General features: G+C 33.4%; 1 non-coding gene across 1 annotated transcript; it reads left to right on the top strand.

Annotated features, from left to right (window-relative positions):
- The first annotated feature begins 315 nt into the window (after positions 1–315).
- LOC148780691 (U6atac minor spliceosomal RNA) lies at positions 316–449 on the top strand. Its single transcript, XR_016039874.1, has one exon. It is a non-coding gene; the product is annotated as a U6atac minor spliceosomal RNA (small nuclear RNA).
- The last annotated feature ends 7,903 nt before the right edge of the window (positions 450–8,352 follow it).

Here is an 8,352-nt window from a genome sequence, read left to right as displayed (position 1 = left end):
CCAAGAAATATGAGAGAGAGAGAGAGAGAGAGGGAGGGCATGGAAGGCTGGATTCCTTATCCTAAGAGAAAAAGATGGCGCTAGGAGACATTTTCTAAAAAACAATGCGAGGAGAGAGAGATAAAATGAGGGTGGAGAGAGAGAGTGAGGACAAATAGAGAGGAGACATTTTCTAAAAAACAATGCGAGGAGAGAGAGAGATAAAATGAGGGTGGAGAGAGAGAGTGAGGACAAATAGAGAGAATGAAATATCCCATATCGAAGATATTAGCCCTAATTCGTCTCTATATAAACAACTCAACCACGTCTAACGTCGTGTTCGTTGAAAGGAGAGACGGTTGGCATCTCCCCTGATAGGGACGGGAACAAGCCTTCGGGCTTTCTTGTTACCGAATACATCCGGTTAAGGCTACCCACCTCGTTTGAGGTGGATCTTACCCAATTTTTTTTTTTTAGTGATCAATTTGGTCTAAACGTTTGTTTTTTTAATCCCATTTACTTTCATAAATTAGTCCGTCAATGTTTCATAGATAAAAAAATATTTTTCTGATCAATTTAATAGAGTATTAATGTTCCTTTTTTGCATAAATTATTACCCATTAGATCTTCCACATAGGTGGATCTTAACCAAATTTTCTTTATGAACTAATCTTACCCAATCTTTTGAAAAATCAGTCTTAGTATTTTTTGAAATTAGTATTAAATTTAAAAATATCGAGGTAGGTCTTACATAAGTTCTTTATAAATCGATCTAGATTTTTTTTATTTTTATTTTTTCCAGTAGAGGTGGGTCTTACACTTTTTTTTTATTTTTTATTTTTTGTAGAGCTTGGTCTTACACAATGTTTTTTATAAATTGGTCTTGACTTTTTAAAGGCGAAATTTTTTTTTTGTAATCAATTTAGTCTTACTTTTTTTTTAAGGAAAGCTATAGAGGCGTTCTTACATAATGTTTTTACAAATTTATCCTAATTTTTAAGAGGAAAAAAATGATTTTTGGTAATAAATTTTGAGCATTTCAATGAAATTTCTTCCACAAAGGTGGATCTTAACCCTTTTTTTATTATTATTAACTAATCTTCAATTTTTAAAAGTAAAAACTCCTTACGAGTGAGAATGGCTCCCTCCCTTGATCACCTACGCGAAGCACCAATTCCTAAGGAAAAACTCCTTTCTTGTAATCGATTTCTAGCGTTTCAAATTTTCAATGAATTTCTTTTTGATTATAAGTTTAGCATAGAGAGTAAACCTCAAAGGGACAACAGTCTAAACCAAACCCTAACTGGACCAGGCCTATTTGATCGGACTAGCGGGTCGGGTCATATAAAGATTTTATGAACTGTAAGTTGATGGAACAGTGTAAACCGGACTCTTCCGATTGAATTTGGGTAGATCTAACAAACAACATATATGTACATTTATTTTATTTTTATTTCTTTACAAATTCATTGTACATGAAATTTTAAGGGCACTAGGAAAGTGTGATTCCCCCGAGACAATGTAATATATTGATATGAGGAGAAACATTACTAGTTATATCATTCCCAATCACTTGCATCTCGAGATGCTCTTTGAACCAATCATTTTTTTTTTTTTTTTTGAAAGACATCCCAAAATTTTTATTTATCAATCAAAAGTGATTACATCATTGGAAATACAAATAGAATCAAACAACACTCCTCCTTCTGCTAGCAGATCAGCAACGTTGTTCAATATTGTTCGCCTCACGGTAAACATGGCAAAAGGATATAGACAAAGAAGATTAGAGATCTAGAATCCTCAACCAAGTAGACCACAGTTCCCAAGGGACCAATACACCAGTGGATAATATTCATCGAGTCCCCTTCCATCTCACAACTAAGCCCCTAAAATCTATCTCTAAAGATCTCCAATCCTTTCAATACGGCCAATAATTCTACTGAATTAGCCGTAGCCACCCCAATAGGATAATAAAACATCACCAATTGGGTCACGAAAAATCCCGTCAATACCAACAGGACCTGGGTTGCCAAAAGAACTCCCATTAAAATTAAGTTTAATGCAGCCTAATGGCGGCTTAACCCAAGTACCTTTTAGCTTGCAACGTTGCAAACCAAGAGAGAATAAATTACTGAGATTCATCATAACATCCAATTTTGAAATACCCCAACGTTCCTATGCAATCGAGAGATTCGACCAGATCGACAATTTGATCAAATGAATAATTTTATCCACAAGAAGCACAGTCCCTTCAAATGTCATTCTATTCCTCTCCTTCCATACTTCCCACATAATCAATCTTACATCAATTTTCCAAATAATCCTACCTACCTTAGGCAGGAAAAAGGGAATGAACTGCTCAACCATACAGAGCACTCCTTGTCGTAATGTAAGAGACACACCAACCATATTCTACAGCCAAATCCACAGCTTAGAAACAAAAGGGCAATGCAACAGTAAGTGATTAACCGACTCCCCATCTTACTTACAAAGAAGGGAAATATGAGGTAAAATTTTACCTCTCTTTATAAGGTTGTCGATTGTTAAGATCTTATTCTGCGAGGCCAGCCATATAAAGATTTACACCTTATGTGGGATTGGCCACTTCCAAATTTGTTCAATAATAGTAGACGACCATCTCCATTTATCATGAAAGAACAAGTTGTAGCAAGATTTATCCGAAAATATGCCATCCTTTTCAATACATAAACTTTTCCTAGTACCTCCATCATTGCGTACCACTGTGTTTGAATCCTCTCATTAAGCCTCCTATAAATTAGAGGAACATTCCATGTAATGATCTCCCCTTCTCTCCATGGCATTACACACCACAACCTCTTGGTTTGCAACCAGCCAAAAAACTTCAAGGCACACAACCTTCAAGAGGTATTCACCAAGCCATTTGTGATGCCAGAATAAAATTTGTCTACCACTTCCTATGTTCCATTTGAAATAACCCAAAACCATTTACTTATTATAAATTGCTCTTCAATATACGGAATCTATCTACCTCGACCACCACCTAACCAATCATAGATTTTATTGAGATAAATAAACCAAAGATACTCCCCTTCCGAGAACCGTATATGAAAATTTCGTCTCGTACGGCTCAAGCGAAAACACCCCAATACTAGTTACAAAGAATATTGAGATTTGAAACTTTTTAGCTACTTGAATCAATTTCCCGTGAAGTTACAAGGAGCAATAAAAAGTAAACCAAGTCAAGGTCATGGGTCCGACCGAAGAACTGAACCAGTCAAAATGGTACCCGAGGCAACGCAATACATTTTGAATAGAGAGATTGAAAAGACAAGTAGTGGATTTGGCAATTTGGTCTGGTGGCCAGGGGACGGAGCACGGCATACAAGGTTTGATTACCAAAGAAACAAGATGTGGTCTCATAAGGAATCTAACGCCATTGAAATTTAATGGAGAACTACACAGAGGTCCAAGAACAAGCTAACAAGAAAGGAAAAATGAGAAAAGAAAAATAACAAAATATAAAGACAAATTAAAAACAACAAAACCAAGAGAATTTGGATCAATAATTCTTGGTACTTGAACTCTTGTCGGCAATGATTCGATGTAAATTAACATTTCTTAAAAAGTTTTTCTAATTATTGGGATAATTCTGCATTAATAGCTTCTCAAAATACAAAGGTCAAGATTAAGGTAAATTAGTATAGTAAAAATTTGGTGAGGCAGAGAAAGGGATACAACCTATTAATATTTTCGGTTTTTAAACTTTATACTTGTTTTATTCTAAATACCAAATTATCATTTAATTAATATTTTTGAAAAAATGGTTCAATATACAATGGAGATATAAATAATGTTTAAAGGTAAATGTATTTTATCTATAGAAGTTAAGTTTGAACTTCTAGAGCTATATACTTCAGCCAATAAATAAATAAACTCACAATGTATAATAAATTGCTTCATTTCTGGAGAAAAATAAACGAAGGAAAAATTGCTTGTTTTTTATATCCCCGTAGAGAGATGTCTTTCTTTGGGTCTATCTTGACCATCCAAAAGTTTTTGGATGATCGATGCTCATTAGTCTTTTTTTTTTTTTTTGGGGAAAAATCCTTCAAAGTCATGGTGTTCCAAGCACCCATTACAATGGTCTAGAACTCCAGATTGAATCTGCACAAAACTACGGACAACAATTTGATATTAGTTTTTATTGTTTTACAAATTTATTCACATGAAAATTGGATCACATATATCAGTTGACTCAATAAAGCTAGGATTCAAATAAAAAATTGATCAAAATACTCTTGAATGTTTCAGGGACATTTTTACCAAGTTCTTTAGTTGAATTATTTTGTTCATTTCTATTAGGCGCATGCTTGTTAAATGCCTGGATTCCCTAAGTTTTATGTGAATAAAATTCACAAAAGTTTGAAGGAAATAATAAACAAAATTAATTTGTGTCCCTTGGATAGGCTCAAGTTCAATCTGAACTATAGTAAGATATTTGTACACCCTTTAGATATTGTATGCATCTATTGCAAAAAAAAAACCTAATAAATTCCAACTTTTTGATCTACTGATATGTTCCCCTTATGCACATGGTAAACATACTCGAATATGCTCCCTAGTGAGCACAATGTGCACTTGAAACTATTGATACTCCCTACCAAAAAAGGTGTGAAATTGAGAAAACTCAAGGAATCAAAAAGGCCCTACAGGGCAGGGCGTATATACTTGGATGCAACTCTTCGCTTGTTTATTTCTTCATTATTCAATTATTTATTTATTATGTGGTGTAAGTTGGCTTTTAAACCCTTGTTTATTTCTTCTTTTTTTTTATGTGGGTGTGAGACGGGATTCAAATCTAAGATCATTGTCTTGTGGACCTGCAGTCCTAATCACTATGACAATAGGCCAAATCATGAAACTTTTGGTATTCGGTTCACTTTCAAATTGCCCAGAAATTTGGATTTTTGGCATCCAGTTTCTGGGAAAACGATATAAATGTTCTTGGTTTTTAGGCAAAAAAACAAACAAAAAAAACGAGAGCAGATGTTTAGATAACAATTCTGGAAAGCTTTTGTAAAACTGTAGAAATTTTGAAATTAATAGGATAAATAAGCAGATTTTGCACAAAAAGAAAAAGATTGTGTAACGACTTCACTTAATAATTTAGAGTGTAGATGGCATGATCTCTTGTACCAATACTTTGGACTGAAAATCATATAGTCTATAGTCTCAGACGTATTGTAGATATTATTTACAATTAATACAGCAGAGGATGATGATGATGATGATTTAAAATAAAGTCAATAAATGGGGTTTTTGTATAAAACCCCCCTAATCGAGTTAATATATATATATATATTTATATTAAAAAAAAAGAAAAAAAAAGAAGATGGGTGAGTCTTACAATTTTTAAGTAATTCTCTTGTAGGAACATTCGGGAACTTGGTCTCATGTGAAATGTGGGTCTTTATCTTGTCAAGACTTTACTTTTGAGGGAGGCTCATGTAACAGAACTAGCCAAATCTTGTGACTGCCTTTGACACATGAGTGGGGAGTCAGGACAGGTTTTTGCCAAAAGATTAGTTCTTATATTGGAGCATAATGTACATCTACACCTCTGGAAACTTCTAGTTGGGAGTACCTTCAAAACCCTAAATTTGGGGACTATAACCTCAGCCGAGAATACCAACTTTTGAAAAAAGTAAAACTTATGCACACTGTACATCTGCCCATAAAAAATGGGGCGTAGTTTGCATAACGTTGCAATCTTAGAAAATCAAATTAAAGCGCACCTCTAAATTTTTTCTTAAATATAATTTTGGTATAATAATTTTTGGGATGGCTTGAGAATCTAATTCTATATCTTGTTATAAAATTGTATATTCTATAAATTGTTTGAATCAACTAGACATATAAACACATAAAAATCTTGAAAATAGACAGCCCAAATAATGTGTTGTAAGATAAACTATTTTTGGGACTCGAATTTTTATTTTTTGTTTTCATATTTATACGTCCTCGATGTTGAGATGATTAATTAGAGGGTTTTACAATATCAAAACAATATTTTATGATGAATTTTTGAGGTGCACATTAATTTTATATTTTAAGGTTACAACCTAATATAAACTTTTTCGTAAAAAATAATATCCTAAGATAGAATAAAGAATTGCCTATTTTTAGATGGTCACATCTACTTTTTAAGAACTCATAAACCTTTTATCTTAAAAGAAATATTTGTGTTATTTCTAAAGTGGATCTCAAAACTCCATCATCGTCATCATCAAAGTCTTTTCTCAACTAATTAGATTGGATTCCAAAACTTATGATAAAAAAAAAATTTATCTGGAGCAGGTATTTTGGTCAAGGGAGTAGATACATAACGTGCTATTGCAGGAGTACACTACTGGTGCCCGTTTTACTTTTACAAGTTGGAAGAAGGTTCTATTCAATTACTCACGGGTGTTTCGTGAGAAAAGCAAAGCCTCCCCTCAAAACTTGACCTGCAAAAGTTTAATGGCTTGAAACAATGTGAATTTGAAAGTTCAAAGATGATAAATGTTTTATATATAATGAATACTTAAAACTTAACAATTCGTATTGGTTGTTACAAATGCTACGTCCTCAAAACTTAATACCTACCTTCTTCTTTTCTTTTCTTTCTCTTTTTTCTTCTTCTTCTTTTTTTTTTTTTTTTTTTTTTTTTTTTTTTTTTTTTTTTTTTTTTTTTTTTTTTTTTCAGATTTATGATTGTTGAGGTCAAAATCATCATTTAAAAATTCCTAAAACTACAACAAGCTTTTTTGGCACGGGATTTGAGCGACACTTTCAAAAGCCCCACCCTGACCCTAACTTTTTCCTTTATTCACATACCAAATATGCCTCTCTTTTCTCGAAAATGATAATGACACTAGTGTGCATATTGCTAAAAGATTTTATAGTACTACTTTTCATTTATTCCTTGGGGTAAAACCAAATTTAGGAGTAATTTTAGGATCGCAAATTTTAGGGATGTAACATCCTCAATCGGTAGACTAACTTTTAAAAAAAAAATTTCCAAATTGTACTATCTATGGACTTGAAAAATAATAATTTTTATCAAGATTGACCAAAAGTGATTTTAGGGTGAGATCGAAGTGTTGGTAGACTTGAAATTGAAATTTTCGCATTTGAAAATAATCATATATTGATTATTAGGTGTTCCTAAAATTTTAGATTAAGAAAATCCTCCTAAAAGATTTTTGGAAAATTACAAAACCCCCCTAGAAACAGCTATTCTATCAACTTCCCCCCAACTTATACTTTCCTCACTATCTTTTTTTAAAACCCATATGTCCTAACAAATATCCTTCCCCCCCCCCCCCCCCCCCCCCAACTTAAAAAAAGTACAAAACTAAGGACCATACTATCCCTCCCTTACCCTACATTTTTTACTTTTTACTCTCTCTCTCTCTCTTTTTCTCTTCACTGTATTCACGGCTCTCTTCACTGTCTTTATCGCTCTCTTCACTGTCTTCACCGCTCTCTTCACTGTCGTTATCGCTCTCTTCACTGTCTTCACCGCTCTCTTCACTGTCTTTACCGACGCTCTCTCTCTCTCTGCACTGTCTTCACCGGCGTTCTCTCTCACATTTTACCCAATGCTCTCTCTCACACACAATTTACCCAATGCTCTCTCTCACACAATTTACCCAGTGCTCTCTCTCTATCTCTCTCTCACGATTTACCCATTTTTACTGGTGCTCTCTCTCTCTCTCATGATTTACCCATTCTTCACTAGCACTCTCTCTCTCACGATTTACCCATCATAAGTGGTAAAAAACTAGGCTGTGGTGCTCTCTCTCTCTCTTCATGATTTGCCCCTCAAACCAAGTTGAAGCAACCAAGCTCGATTTTAGCCCTTAATCAGCCCACAGGTACGAAAGAGAGTTTACTATTGTAAAAATAAAAAATAAATTATTGTCATCTCTGTAAACATAAAAAATAAATCAGATTAGTGGTTTCTAGATGATTTTCTCTTTGATCCCACATATAATTTAACTTTTGTGGATTTTATTTAGGTAAATTGTTGATGATTTATATTATGTGACATTCTTTTCGTGGCTAGATAGATTCTTTGTGCATGTATTGATGATTTAAATTAGAGAGAATAAAATTGAATCCATGTGTATCTGTTTCTCAATATTGATTATCCACTTTGTTAAAATTATCTCAAAGAATAAAGATTGGTTTGAATGTGGTATATTTAGGGCTTGAATGTTATCGGTAGTTATAATATATATTTTTTGAAACTGTTTACTTTTGTATAAAAAATTGAATATGGTATTTTTAGGGCTTGAATGTGGCATTTTAACAAAGACGGGACTCATTGTGAGGTTAGCTGTACAA

The sequence above is a fragment of the Amborella trichopoda genome, chromosome 8, assembly GCF_054954075.1.
Source record: "Amborella trichopoda isolate Santa Cruz 75 chromosome 8, AtrichopodaSantaCruz75HAP2 v2.0, whole genome shotgun sequence".
Classification (NCBI taxonomy): Eukaryota; Viridiplantae; Streptophyta; class Magnoliopsida; order Amborellales; family Amborellaceae; genus Amborella; species Amborella trichopoda.
The sequence above is the reverse complement of the archived record's forward strand: the minus strand, read 5'-3'. Positions and strand labels throughout refer to the sequence as shown.